The sequence below is a fragment of the Pongo abelii genome, chromosome 21 (assembly GCF_028885655.2).
Source record: "Pongo abelii isolate AG06213 chromosome 21, NHGRI_mPonAbe1-v2.0_pri, whole genome shotgun sequence".
NCBI classification, from domain to species: domain Eukaryota; kingdom Metazoa; phylum Chordata; class Mammalia; order Primates; family Hominidae; genus Pongo; species Pongo abelii.
In genome coordinates, this window is record NC_072006.2 from 17,227,700 (window position 1) to 17,242,824 (window position 15,125).

Below are 15,125 nucleotides of genomic sequence, written 5' to 3' on the forward strand. Positions count from 1 at the left end.
TTTTATATCATCCATGAAATGGCTTCCTTTTGCCTCCTGTGCCATGGAACCTTCTCTCCATTCCCTTTTCAGACTCTTCTCTCCATCACTAACCATCACACTTGGAGCCTGGACCTCGATGCTCCCTACTTAGGGTCCATCATCCCAAGAGGCTAGGACTCAGGCCCCACCAGCCTTGGCTATTGGCTTGAGCTTGAGGGCTTGGGCTCAAGACAATCAACTCAGTCCAAGGCCAGCTTTCTTTCACTTGCATGAATGCTATCATTGGCTATTTTGCAATGGGAATTGTGAGAAAAATGTGAGCAAGACTGTAATAATGCATGCTCAACAGAGGAAAGCCAATTCCAAGCTCACGCTCTATAAATGGGGAGACTATATTGTTGTTTTAGTATACACCAGACAGAACACAGCAATTGATGTCATGTTTTACCTGGTGGAGCACTGGGCTTTGAGTCAGGACACATTGGTTTGAGTTCCAACTTTGCCGGTGGCCAGCTGCGTGTCTTGGGAAAATCCCTGACCTTTTCTCTTTAACTAAAACATAATAGGCATGATCATCAAGGCCACCTACCTACACGTCAAAGTCAATCTTCACAGCAAGCTGGGAAGTAGGTGTCTATGGTTCAGATGTGGAAACCAAGGGCACAAAGTCGGGGAGTAGAGGAGTGGGATGTTGAGGGACCTGCCATTCTGAAGGGAAACTTCTGTAGCCACAGCCCCAGAAGAGCTCTGATTTGTCTCCCAGTAGAAACCACTTGCTTAGCCACAGGTCATTGACTTCAAGCCGTCTCCTTCCCCAGCAGCCCTCAAGGTGCTCTGCCCATCCAAGGTGCCCCGAGACACATGGCAGTGGCTTGGCACTACTCCCCAGATGCATCCTTGCTCTGGGTCCCTGCTTTACTAACCATGCCTCGTGTTCTCACCTCTCCTCCCAGCTCCTCTCAGCAGTGGCCCTGGCCTCCATGCCAGCTCTCCTATCTGAGCTCAGCAGTTCTCCTGGTTCAACAAATCTGTGTCGCTTGTGCTGTGTCAGCTTGGTTTACTCAAGAGTTTTATTTCCCAGAATCCCTACCCCTGCAAGAACCTGGGTTAGAGTTGACCAAAAGAAGAATTACTTGAGGTTTGGGCTACAGAGGCAAAGCAGTGTCCATCACCCTCTGAAGGCTGTTGAGTAGGCCTGGCACAAGGATGGATGGACGCAGAAGTGCCTGGTGGGGCTCAACGGGTCCTCGCTGTCCTCTGTTCAGTGTCCAGCTCATTCTCTGCAGGCTCAGCCCAGCTGGCCGGGAACCAGACACCCAGAGCTGCACAGAGGAAATGGCTTCCCGCAGACTTTTGCCAAACTCCCTCACGGCCCCTCTTCCAGGGCAGGTCCTCTCAGATTCACTGATAGATGACACTTCTCTGATCTTCCAACTCCCCTTTCCAAATCTCCACTCTCCCAGCTACTCCCACAGAGTGGAAGGTCCGATTCCAATTACACATCCCCGCTCCTGGAGCACTCCCCGGCTCCCTGCTTCCTGCACAGTGGAACATCCCTGGGGGACCCTCACTGCTGCTTCCCAGGACCAGGAAATGGGAAGCAAGTGAACATCATGGCAGACTGTGGCTACAAAAGATAATGCTGTACTGCCGCAGCACTTTTATCATAGAAAGCTTCATTTGAGTTACTTGTCGATTTTCTTAAATGCAGGAAGAAGCCTTTCTGGAGGCTGGCAGAGATATTTCTTAGCATTTTATTTTCTGAAACCTTCAGGGAGATCGACCATGACAAAACAGGGCTGATGGCCGGAGCTTGAGTCAGCAACTCCCAGAGCGGGGTTATGATTTCTCACACCTCTGGGGGGCCCATCGATGTTGCAAAATTCTAAAACAGTAATTCTTGTAAAATCACTCTAACCATAAGGAGTTGGGAAGAGAGATGGCCAATGGGAAATGAAGAAAGAGTGGCGGCAAAATCAAATAATCAAACAGCTATCACCCCAGGGAGGTAGGAGTGGAGCTGATGAGAAGAATGGTGGGCCCTTCTCTACAGGCGGAGCTAACGCAGCGCTCAGGGGCTGGGTGGCCAGCTAGCCCAACCTGCTGCAGCTGTAACGATAGTGTGTCCGGTGACAGATGGCCTCCAGCGCTCCTCGGTGACAGTGACGTTACCTGGAGCACTGGGAAGGACAGGCACTGAGGGGCCTTGAGGAGTGGCAATCAGTGAACAGGAAGGAATTAAGGTGTCTCCTACTAGCAGAGAAGATAAGCATTTTATAGGGGACAGGCTGAACAAGAGGTTTTTTTAATCACTTGTCCCTGAAGAACAAAGAAGTCATTCTTTTCCTTTGTGGTGGGGTGGGTGTGGGTGTGGGGAGAGTGAGGAAATGTCTACTCTATTCAGGACACCTAGGCAGCTTTTGAAATCCCTACTGAAATTAACAACCAACGTTCATCCTATACCTGCTTTGGGTAATGGCTGGGGAGACAGACTTACCCGAAAATTCGCCCTGTGTGGCTCATGGGATGGAACCAGAAGTTCCCCATCACAGGTGAAGTGTGAGTGATGCTGAGACCAGACAGGCAACAGCTTTGGAGCTTGCAGGGCCTGCTAAGGAGGTCAGATTTAGTTTCCAGGGGACCGGGCTCCGTTCAGAGCCTGTCCCCACTATTTACATGGGCAGGTTTGTGTTACGGGCCGGTTGGCTCTGAAGCAATGCCACAATTATTTCACCCCAAGTTTAAAGGCACTAAATTGTACCTGAAGAACTCTAGGGCCATTGGAAGAGGCCTGGGAAGCGAAGGTCCAGCCACACACTCTTATGGAATGTGTCTCTCTACAGGGTCTGGCAGATTAGAGGTGATGGAGAGCAGGGGCCAACACTGGGGAGGGTAGGTTCCAGACTCAAAGCAACATAGAAATGTCGGCATGCATCAGAGTTCTAGAGTGAGCCAGAGATTGTCTGGGAATTCAGCTTGAGTGAAAAGGTAGGGAATTTACATGTTGCTGACTGTAAAGGTCCAGTGCGGAATCTACTGGGCTGAGGCCTTGGGCCTGCCCTGTAACAAGAGCCACGTGTCTAGTGCTCCAGGGCCACATGTGGCTAGTGGCTATCATACTGGACAGGCAGGCACAAAATGTTTCCATCACACAGAAAGTTCTGCTCAACGGCCTTGCCCCAGACACTGACATTTCCATCATGACAAGCCATATTAAACAAACAAGTGTTTGAAACCACCTCCCCGTGCCCCCATTGTCTGTTGTTTTTCAATAAGCAGAGATGCAGAAACAGGGAATCCTGGAAGCGTTCTGGTATCTAGAAAGCCTCATTAATCAACCAGTTTTATCCCCAGGCCCCCTTACTCTCCCCATCTCTCTTCCTTACCTGGCCCACATATATGTGTTCATGGTTTACATGTGCACGTGTGGGTGTGCACACCCGATACAGCAGCGTTCTCTTTCCTGCCACCTCCTAAGCAGAATGAAACTGTCTCCATTAAACAAGCTAAACATTCTCATAATCTCCAGTGAGGACACCTCACCTAAGCCCTCTGGTGAGAGAGCCGTCCTGGACGTGCCACACTGCCACGGTGCACCTAACATTGAGTAGCTGACGGTTCTTCCAGGGCTCTCCAGGTATTGTCTTTCCTGAATACAGTCAAGTTGCAGCTTGTGAATTCTAAAGCAGGTACGCAGGATACAAGCATGGTTCAGAGTAACCCCTGAAAATCTCTAAAATTTCCCTACAAGGGAATGCAGTGTTGTGTCTCAGGACGTGCAACCCTTCCCATTTCTCGGTGGTAGTTGGAAAATGGTTGTTCTTCCCATGAGCAGTGGCGTGGTACTTGGCTGAAGTTCCAGGATTCATTTGGCCAAAGAAACCCAGTGTAATGACAGTTGATGCAACAAAATGTTCATGCCAGGAGAAACAGGTAGGGATCTGAACGAAACACGGGGCAGAGCTCGCAGGTGGTACCTTCCCTAGTGGAGCAACGATCTGGCGCACGCAGGACGGGACCTCTCTCTCTCAGCATGGGTGCTGGAAGTGAAGTGCATGTGAAATGGGCACCACAGGGCTGCAGTGCCAGCCACCTATGCAGAAACACAACCAATCCCACCACCACATATGCCTGCACTGCGCTCACACATCTGCTTTCCAATGCCAAACCCCAAACAGGCCATAGCTGCCCAACCACTGGGCAGAATTTCCAGAGTCCAGACTGCTGGGCTGTCCAAGTGGGGAACATTTGAACTGCAGAGGTAGAGCCTGACCCGTAATTCTTTCCTGCCCCTTGCAAGGTAGAGAGTATCTCTCTCTGACAAAGCGGGCAATGCCACCCACAATCTAAAAATGACAAGGTGCCCTTCATCCCAGGTAACTGAAAATAAAAGTGTTATCAGGTAGGCACGGACAGGAAGCAAGGCAGGTATCAACAGTGCCAGGCTGAGTGTTCTGGGGCCAGGCACATGGTTGTGGGCATCCCCGGGTAAGAATGTCCAGCAATGCTATTTGATTTAAAGTTTCATTTTCCTGGTAACATGAGGAAAAGTGAGAGCCCTGGGAAAGATGATGGAGAATGGAGCTACTTCCGCACTGATTTGTTGCAGCCTGGGGGCTCATCAGAAATGGATCCACACAGCTACATTACACGACCCTGAAAAACACAGGAGTTTTTAAAAAGCAGGTCATTTTTCTTAATGCTTCCTACTTAACATGAAGATAAAGTATCAATGTCAAATAAAATATTTTTATATTTTCATCAAGATATTTTCTGTCTAGACCAGCTAGTGAGGACAGCTCAGGGATTTGATGATTTTCTATTGATCTTGCTTTTCTAATGTGTGTTTTCTGGGCCAGAAAACATTTGCTTAAAATATTGTCTATTATTTTTATATTCTAAAAATAATTTTGAAACTGGTATTACAAACAGCATGCACAGTCCACTAAGCTAGGGCACTCTGCTGACTCCGCCAGGTGGACATCTTGGTGTCAACCTCCAAATACAACTTCACTCCCTTTTCCTGGACACTGAGGAAGACATCTAGATTCCAGACAGATTGTTCTTAAAAAGGTATCATTTGCAACAGCTCAGCTCTGTGGATCAAAATTTTATCCAGATTGTGCAACCAAAAAACTTTTTTACAAAAAAAAATGTGTTGAAGTTGATATGATTTCCAAATTTCTAAAAGCCTCAACTTTTCTCTTTATATAATAAAAGCTATGTTAAGACATTCACCATCAAACCGCCATATTATTCTCTTTGTAGGATAATTAAATGTTATAAATTTAAACTAAGGACGAGTATACTAGCTAGCTATTAAACTAATAAAATATTCCCTTTGGGGTTTTATAGATTCAGGTCTCTGCATAAAAATTTATTTGAAAATAAAATCACTTAAAAAATATAAAAGCTTGAAAGCTTGAGGACCATAAGAACCGTCTACCTCTCCATTTTATAAAAGAAAAATGAGGCCCAAAGAGAGGAATCAGTAAGTCATAGATGAAGATATTAGCAGAGCCACAAGTGTTGAAAGTTCTCTAATACTATTTCTATTTTAGTCTCTGCTCTTCTGCCCTCAGGAAGCTCAGAGACAAGTTGGGATTTTAAAATCACTTCTCTTGGCCAGGTGTGGTGGCTCACACTTGAAATCCCAGCACTGTGGGAGCCCAAGGCGGGGGAATCTCTTAAGACCAAGAGTTCAAGACCAGCCTGGGTAGTGAGACTTCATCTCTCCAAAAAATAAAATTAGCTGGGCATGACAGTGCATGCCTGTGGTCCCAGCTACTCGGGAGGCTGAGGCGGGAGGATAGCCTGAGGCCAGGAGGTCAAGGCTGCAGTGAGCTGTGCTTACTCGGGAGGCTGAGGCAGGAGGATTGCATGAGGCCAGGAGGTCAAGGCTGCAGTGAGCTGTGCTCATGTCACTGCACTCCAGCCTGGGCAACAGAGTGAGTCCCTGTCTCTAAAAAATAAAAATAATAAAAAATTTAATAATACTAAATAAAATTACTTCTCAAGTAAAAAAATACAGAGAAGCTCTGTGGTATTGCTAACCACAAAAATAAATAAATAAAAATATAAACAATTTTAAAGGTCAAGTGAGCTCTTCCATAGCAGCTCTTCAAATGGCATGTAGATTTCTTTTTTTTTTTCTTTATTATACTTTAAGTTTTAGGGTACATGTGCACAATGTGCAGGTGAGTTACATATGTATACATGTGCCATGCTGGTGTGCTGCACCCATTAACTCGTCATTTAGCGTTAGGTGTATCTCCTAATGCTATCCCTCCCCCCTCCCCCCACCCCACAACAGTCCCCAAAGTGTGATGTTCCCCTTCTGGTGTCCATGCGTTCTCATTGTTCAATTCCCATCTATGAGTGAGAACATGGCATGTAGATTTCACTGGCCACGGCCTGGCTCCCCCAGCCTAAACCAGGTCCACAGCATACTTGAGCCACCCTGGGGATAGCTGCCCTGAGGGCTCAGAGTAAACAGGTAAACAGCTGTGCCATGCTTTTCAGTGCAAGGGACTTGGCGAGCAGGCAGAGGTCAATGTCCACACCCCAGTTTCATCAACAACTCACCAGCCACCTAAGGTCACCCAAATGCATTTTTATCTGAATCTACAAAAAAAAAAAAAAAGACAGAATAGGCCATGATGGAAAAGGCCATACTCTTTCCGAATAGGAGAGAGAAGTGCCTGGGAATGATACAGGGAGAAGAGAGAGGGAATTGAAATAGCAGTCGTGGCTAGTAAAGCTGCATGTATAAATGGTTCTTTGGTGTCCTTTTAGAAATCTAGTATCTACTGGCAGCTATCTGCTTCCCCAGCATGTGAGCAGCCGCATGGGGCTCCAGCTCAGGCTAGTGGGGTCAGTAACCCCAGCCTGTGGGCAGCTCTGTGTCTGCAGGGACCAGTGCACCCTCAGCCCTGTGATAGGCAGGAAGCGAAAACTGCCTAAGCAATAGAAGGCACCCTTTAGACCTGTCTTGCTGAATTTCTACAACCACCAGGAGAGGAAAGCAGAACAGAAACTGCTGCGTGCTTTGCAGTTCGGAGAAGTTATACACCTTACCTAAGGTTGTATAAATAGTAGATGATCAGACAGGACCAGCCCCAGCTCTTCCTTGTCCTGGCATGTTCTTTCCCCTACACCTACCATTTCGGAAGAGGAAGCTCTAATTGACAAGGAGCTCTCAGCTTATCAGCTTACTTCATTTATCTGTAGGCTAGAGAACTTGGGGACATCATATCAAACAAGCAAAGAAGCAAAAAAATCAACAGAATAACTCCACATCCAAGAGGTCAGGTTTTCTCCGCTCTCCTCAACTTCTCTCTCTGTGGCCACCCGAGAGGGCTCCGGGCCCCTCTGGCACCTGCCTTCTTGGGTTTTCCTCTGCTCCTGTTTATGGGTTTTATCGAGAAGAGGACAGTGTGACAGTGCTTTGTGGTGCATTAATAAAGATAAGAGAGGCCACAGCTACTAAACAGAGTTTTCAGAACCCCTCCCCTGGTTTCCCTGGCTGCAGGGCTGCAGGCACAGACACACAGAACCACTGATGTGGGAACTATTACTGCCCTCCGATTATTGTTATTGTAATGCCTATTCAGCTGCCCCTTTGTAAGTTCCTAGAGGGCAGGGACCATGTCTCAGGCTGCTTTTCATGAATTCATGCCTTCATGCTTCCATTCACTCACCCTACAAACATTTATTGAGTGCTACCGTCACTGTGCCCGCCTCAGAGCCGGGGACTCAGAAGATACATCACATCCTATCCCCAGCAGCACAGCCCAACCCTGGCTGCCAGTTCCAATATGTTCTTTTAGGAATGGAACCCCCCAAATAGGGCACAGGATGCAGCATCTGCATCAGCCAGAAGGTCAGGAGGCAACAGGTGGTATCTTCTTCCTTCATCATCTTCTTTTCCTCCAAACTCCTACAGCATGATCATATTTATTTCATAACAAAAACATCTAATAAATTCCACATTTTAAATCTACTATTTTAAACCTAAAATTCTTCTTTTCTCAAACTTGGCTTCCCATTTGAATTAGTAGGGGAATGTCAAAATACTGATGCCTGGGTCCCCACACACACTGGATCTGATTTAGTTGGCTTGGGCATGGGGATTTTAATAAGCTCAGCAAGTGGCTCGAAGAGTGGCCCAGGTTGAGAACCACCATTTCAACAAAAAACAGAGGACAGGCTCTGGGCTTAGGAGCAGGAATTGCTCCTCCATTGGTTTGCAGATGTGCCAGTGTATTCTGGACCCCAAGACTCTGAAGCTCCCTGGTCTAAGCCTATGTTGTCCACCTGCCTTCTGTACCAGAGATCACACTTCACTCCTTACCTTCCTGCCCACTCTTGGCCTTGGGTTGTGCCTCTTTGCCTGTGCACCCAGAACACACCTCCGTCCTATGGTCCTGTTTAGCCTTCAGGACTCTGGTCCATCACAGGGTCTTTTGCCTCAAAATGTGCTCTTTCTTCTGACTTCCCAGAGCCTGGCTGTTTCCACACCCTGGGCTCCAACGATCCTGCTCCCTCTCTGCCTGCCATTGAGTCTTCTTTTCTTTTCCCCTCACTATGGAGTACACACCACTCCTTCTTCCTGGCCTGTTTGGCCTGGTGACAGCGATGCTTCTTAGGAAGGGGGACCTACTGAGGCACCCGCACCTGTGGCCATGTGGTAGCTTCTAGGAGATGCCAGAGGGGCCTGTGGAAGGACCCACAAATCATTCTAAACCAACACCAGAGGGTGCATACCCTTGTCCTTGAAGTTCAATTCAAAGGACATGTGGACAAAGATGACTCTTGGAAAATGCAAATAAACACGACAATGACACAACACTTCACATCCACTAGGATGACCATGAATTCATTGCTGTTGTTGTTTTAAGGGATATAAGTGTTGACAAGGATGTGGACAAGCTGAAACCCTTTTACACTGGCTGGTAGGAAAGTAAAATGGTGCAGCTGTTGTGGGGAATGGCTTGGCAATACCTCAAAAAAATTGACATAGGATTACATATGACCTAGAGATTTCACTCCTAGGTATACACCCAAAAGAACTGAAAACAGAGACTCCAACAAATACATGCACATGCTGTGCATAGCAGCATTATTCACAAATCAAAAGGCCAAAACAACTCAAATATAAGACTGAAGGAAATATTCATGAACACACACTGTATTCATATAACATGTATTTAATGTTAGAATACCTTACAAAACATAAAACATACACCAAAATTGGAATTAAAGGATGAGATTAAAAACATGAAGAAACATGTCTTTCCTGGAATCCCCAGTGGTGACCACCAATCTGCTCGAAAGCTCCCACAGTGACTTCCCTTTGCCTGGAAATTTCAAGAGTTACAATCTGAAGAGATTCTTCCACTCCCACATTTGCTTTAATTCCTGGCTTGAAAGAAAATTTAAATTTAAGGACAAACTTTCTTCTGCTGCTGTTTTTAAGGTGACCGTTTTGTTTCCCAAATTTCCTCTGGAAAGAGAACATTCCTTCAACAAGGTCTCTCTTTTCTAAAGAGAAAAAGATCAAATACAGACCCTCAAACCGAGGCTCTGGTGCTAGTTCAGGGAAACAGACACATGCACGGCAACCATTTCTAAACACAGAGCTGGTTTCAGCTTCATATTCCACAGATCTTGAAGTATTCCACACATCTAATGCAGTATTTCCTTTTGATTAAGTTTAGCCCCTTGGAAAAATTAAGAAAGTCGTGTCCTAAGAGTCCCGGGGAGGCCGAGATAACATAGTGGAGTGGCGTCCAACCTGAGGTCTCCTGTCTGCTAAACAGGGATTTCAGGGTGAGTTTCAAGGACAGCTTCCAAGGCTGGGTGGATTCTTGGGATCACCATTGTGATGGTGTATCTGAGGTAACTGAAATTACGTTAGCATGGTGACATATAGATAAAGAATATGGGGACATTTTACTCCTGAGCATGAGGGAGAATTGCTGAGAGCCAGGCAAGTTGAAGAAGAAACAGAGAAATAATAAATTCTCATCCGGGCACAGTGGCTCACGCCTGTAATCCCAGCACTTTGGGAGGCAAAGGCGGGTGGATCAAGAGGTCAGGAGATTGAGACAATCCTGGCTAACACGGTGAAACCCCATCTCTACTAAAAAAAAAAAACAAAAAATTAGCCGGGCATGGTGGCAGGCGCCTGTAGTCCCAGCTACTCAGGAGGCTGAGGCAGGAGAATGGTGTGAACCCGGGAGGCGGAGCTTGCAGTGAGCTGAGATTGCGCCACTGCACTCCAGCCTGGGCGACAGAGCGAGACTCCATCTCAAAATAAATAAATAAATAAATAAATAAATAAATAAATAAATTCTCAAAGAAGACTTTTTTTAAATAAAAACCATGTATTGGATCAGTTATCTTCTCAAACCTCTACTCTAAAATAATGTGGGCAGTTTTACAAGGAAATACATATATTGGACCACATGAAATGAACAGTCAATATTCGTTATAAATCTATGAAAACATTAAGTTCAAATGGTTTTGTCTAACATCTATGTAATATAATCAGTAAATTCCAGGTACTGTGCAATTTAGGCAGAATATATGTGTGTGCGTGTGTGTGTGTGTGTGTTTGTGTGTGTGTGTGTGTATGTACATACACGTGTGTATATATTTTGTAGAGTCCAGGGTCTCCTGTCAAACTCCTGGGCTCAAGCGATCCTTCCACCTCAGCCTCCCAAAGTGCTAAGATTACAGTTGTGAGCCGCTGCACCCGACATATGCAGAAAATATCTTACTGCAGTATAAAACATGCATCTGAGAGGAAAAGAGCAAGAGAGAGAGGTTTCTAACTTAAACACAGCTAACCAAGGAAAAAATAAAATCAACATTTGAATGAATATTGAAATTCTCTTAAAAAAAGACAAATGAGGGGGAAATCAAATAAGCAAGTAAGGTTTTACACACATGGTGCTCTAGAAACTAATCAGTGGACAGATTCAAAATCCATATCTCCCTTTCCAAAATGTTCTCTGGCAGAAGTCATTCCGTAGGACAAACTGCAATCAAAAGAGTTATGAAAATTGTACAATAGGATGAGGGGGCTTCCCTTGTTGGGGAGTAGATAGCTGACATGCTGGATGGGGCCAGGGTTCAAACAAAGGCCCCTGTTGAGTGGGAGCAGGTACAAGACAGATGGTTTGTTAAACATTGCCAGCATGCTTGCGCAGTGCTGTGCGGCGGTCAGAGCCTGGATAATGGTCACCAGGGCATTGTGTAGCAGCGCATTGGCTAATTTCAGCCCAGCTAAAGCTATTGCTTATCTTTGTTGGTTTTGCAAAGATTAAGGCAGTTTCTCTGCTTTGAATGCACCACAGCTGCCCAGCAAAGCATTCCTGAAGTTTTGTCTGAATTCCCACTGCTAAGAGGGGCCAAGCAAAAGGTGGCTTGTGCAAAGACTTGTTTTAAGCTCATATCTGAAGTTGCTTCTCCTCAACTAATCTGGACCACTCTTGACTCTTACTTCTGGGCAAAACACTCTAGAGTTACAGGGGCCTTCTTTCTCAGTGAGTCCTTTCCTGTGTGGTTCAAAATGCATCTGCTGGGGATTTATATTTCCTAGATTTATATTTCCTATTGGGATTGATTCATTTGCTACTTTTGTGGAAAAAGGTAAACACCATTGTAAATTCCATCCGGTGAATCATGGGGAGGTGGTGGTTCCAATTAAACGTGTTTGCTTTCGGAAGGGGGCCCTTGGCTTCTTATCTTTATGTACAGAAGAAAATAGAGCTCAACCTGGCCTCTGCAGCCAATGGAAACGCACCTGGCCCAGTCAGCTGCTAGGCTGGGTCTCTGCTGCTCTGGGCTCCAACTCGCTCCTCTCGGTTGTTTGCAGACAAAGGGAGAGTAGCTTCGGGTCACACAGAGGGGACAGTCCCCTTGGCTCTGCCTACAGACCCAAAGCAAAGCAGGAGGTGCAGCTACTATCTGGGTATGTTAGGAAAGGGTGATGCCTGATCGGTTTAGTATTTCCAACAGTTCAAATGTCTTTATCTTCTTTTAAAGGTAGTGCAAATCTATCCCCACCTAACCAAACCAGTGCTGTATTTACTTCAGGCGGCCCCCTCTGCCTAAATTAGATAGTTTCTAGCTATAAAATCAAGAAAGTGTGCTCAGCAGATTAAGCCCTAAAAGTGGACTTGTTAACTACATCTACAGAAGCAAAGAGACCGAGAAATTTGATCTCTTTCTCTCTCTCTCCCTCTCTCTCCCACTCCCTCTTGTTTCTCTCTCTCTCCCTCTCTCTCTCCCTCTCTCTCTTGTTCCTCTCTCTCTCTCTCCCTCTCTCCCTCTTGTTTCTCTCTCTCTCCCTCTCTCCCTCTTGTTTCTCTCTCTCTCTCCCTCTCTCTCTTGTTCCTCTCTCTCTCTCTCTCTCTCTCCCTCTCTCCCTCTTGTTCCTCTCTCTCTCCCTCTCTCCCTCTTGTTTCTCTCTCTCTCTCTGCCTCTCTCCCTCTTGTTTCTCTCTCTCTCCCTCTCTCCCTCTTGTTCCTCTCTCTCTCCCTCTCTCCCTCTTGTTTCTCTCTCTCTCTCTGCCTCTCTCCCTCTTGTTTCTCTCTCTCTCCCTCTCTCCCTCTTGTTTCTCTCTCTCTCTCTCCCTCTCTCCCTCTTGTTTCTCTCTCTCTGCCTCTCTCCCTCGTTTCTCTCTCTCTGTCATGCATGCACCACACACCCCTACCTTTAGAACTAGGAAACTAATTCACTTTCCTGGCTCCAGGCCTCAGCATCTCTGCTTAGCATCAGGCATTTGTCATATAGATCTCAAATCAGGAGGCTTTAAGTGAGCAGCTAAGGGCTGACAATGTGTCCCAGGGAAAAGAAACCCATAAAAGAGAAAAGCAAAGGTCTGAGAGGTTCACCTGCAAATTCTTGACATTGAAAGCAACTGTACGTCTCCTCAGGTGCACATAATTGAAATAATACTACTCCGGCCATGGTGCGGTGTGCTCACCCAAGGCCCTTCTTGTTTTATTTTATTTTACTACTTTCCCCTGGATTCTCTATGTGTGTTCTGGCTCCCAAATCACTCACTCACTTAGGAACCTCCCGGAACGGGTTTCCTAGTTTGGGTTTGGAACCTGTCTAGAAGCTTCTATTGGGAGAGAGAGTGCTGTTTGTGACTCCACGTCAGCACCTTTCCTTTGATTCCTTTAGTCCACGGCTGCTATTTTTCCTAAGCCATTGTCCATCTGGGTCTAAATGTATTGGCGTGTAGAGTTTCATAGTCACCTTTGCCATCTCATTTTTCAAAGAATCACATTTTAATGGGGATTTTTGGCAATTTCATTGATTTTTTTTAAACTCATTTTATATCTTTTTCTTTGTTTTGGTTTTGTTCTGTCATTTTTCTTTTTTTTTCTAATATGTTTAGTTATGTCCTTAGGTATTTGGTTTTTCGGTATCTTGTTTGCTATTAGTGTATTCAAAATTATGTAAAACTTTAAGTGCAACTTGAGAGTTATGGGTCATAAAGTTTGACATTTGACACTTTTATTCTTATTCAGTTCCAAGTATTTTGTAATATCTTTTAAATTTCCTCTAAACCCCAATGGTTATATACTATACATTATAATGTTTTATGTGTCCAAGAGATGTTTGAAGTGGTATTATTGCCATTACAGATTTTTTAACTTTATTTCATTATAATCAACACATTGTGTATGTATTGTTATTTGGCATTTATGAAAGTTTTCTTTGTTCCATGGGAATTAAAATGAATATTCTCTGTGGTTGTAAATTATGTACATCTATTAGATCAGTGTTGTCCAAAAGAAATACAATGCCAGCCACATATATAATTTTATATTTTCTAGCAGCCACATTAAAAAGTGAAAATGAACAGGTGAAATTAATTTTAATAATATTATTTAAGACAATATGTACAAAATAACAATTTGAACATATAATCAATATAAAAATATTAACAAGATGCTTTACATTATTTTTCTGTATTGAGTGTTAGAAACCTGGGGTGGATTTAACTCTTACAGTGCATTTCAATACAAATGCTAAAATCGGATACACTCGATCTGTATTTAGATTTCAATTTACAATTGAAAGAGCAGATTGTTCTAAACATACTTAAAAGTTTTTCAATACCTGAATTAAGTATTAGGTTTTAAAATTTAAATTAATTAAAATTAAATAAAATCTTAAAATTTTCTTGCATTAGCTACACTTCAAGTGCTCAAGAGTTATGTAGCTATCAGCTACTGTATTGGACAATATAACATTAAGTAACTGTTATAATGCTTCTCAAATATTCCAAATTATTGGTAATTTTTGTCTCCTTGGTCAGTGTTTTTTTAAAAGATTTATTGACATCCCTCCTACTATTATTATATCTATAAGACCTTACATTCTGAAATTGTGTGTGTGTTTCATCCCCTGTTTATTTTTTTCCTCTTTCTGGGACTCCTGTTATAGGGAGCCATGTTCTTAGCTATTACTTTCTGAATCCCATCTCTTCATCTTCCTGAGGTCTTCCTGATTTGTTCTTCCACTGAATCCACCCTGCTATTCAGTCCCTCAATTATGCTCTTTATTCCAACAATTAAAGTCTGTTTGTGGCTGTGTGTTCTTGTTTTGTTTTTCCTGATCTGTTTGAGAATATTTATTAAGCTTCCTTTAATTGACGCCCTGCCTGAACTCCCCTACCGTCTCATCTAGTGTGTGTGGCTCAGTTATTGGGCTGGCCCCAACCGTTTCATATCCTCCTGAGCCCACATGCATGTGGGAACACCAGCTGCCTTGGCTGGTCTGACATCCCTGGGAGAAGGAGCAAAGGCCCAGGTGCGTGGTGAGGATGAGCCTGGGGGATGATATCGGGGTGCATAGCTTCCATGTTTATTGTGGGCTGGACCTCCCCTGAGTGACCCACCCTCTGTGCCAGGTGACAGAGGAGCTCTGGAGAGCTCTCAGAGCCCTGCTCTTTTTCTACAGCTGCCTGCCTTAAAATCGTCCCCACCTTGCTTAGGTGGGAGCTAGGGAGGAGAGTGCTTTAGGGCTGCCAGAGTACCAGCTGGTTCAACACCGGGGGACTGATGCTTTGCTGAGGTGATGGGGAAGCTCTTATTTTCTTGAGGGAAGTGCAGGGA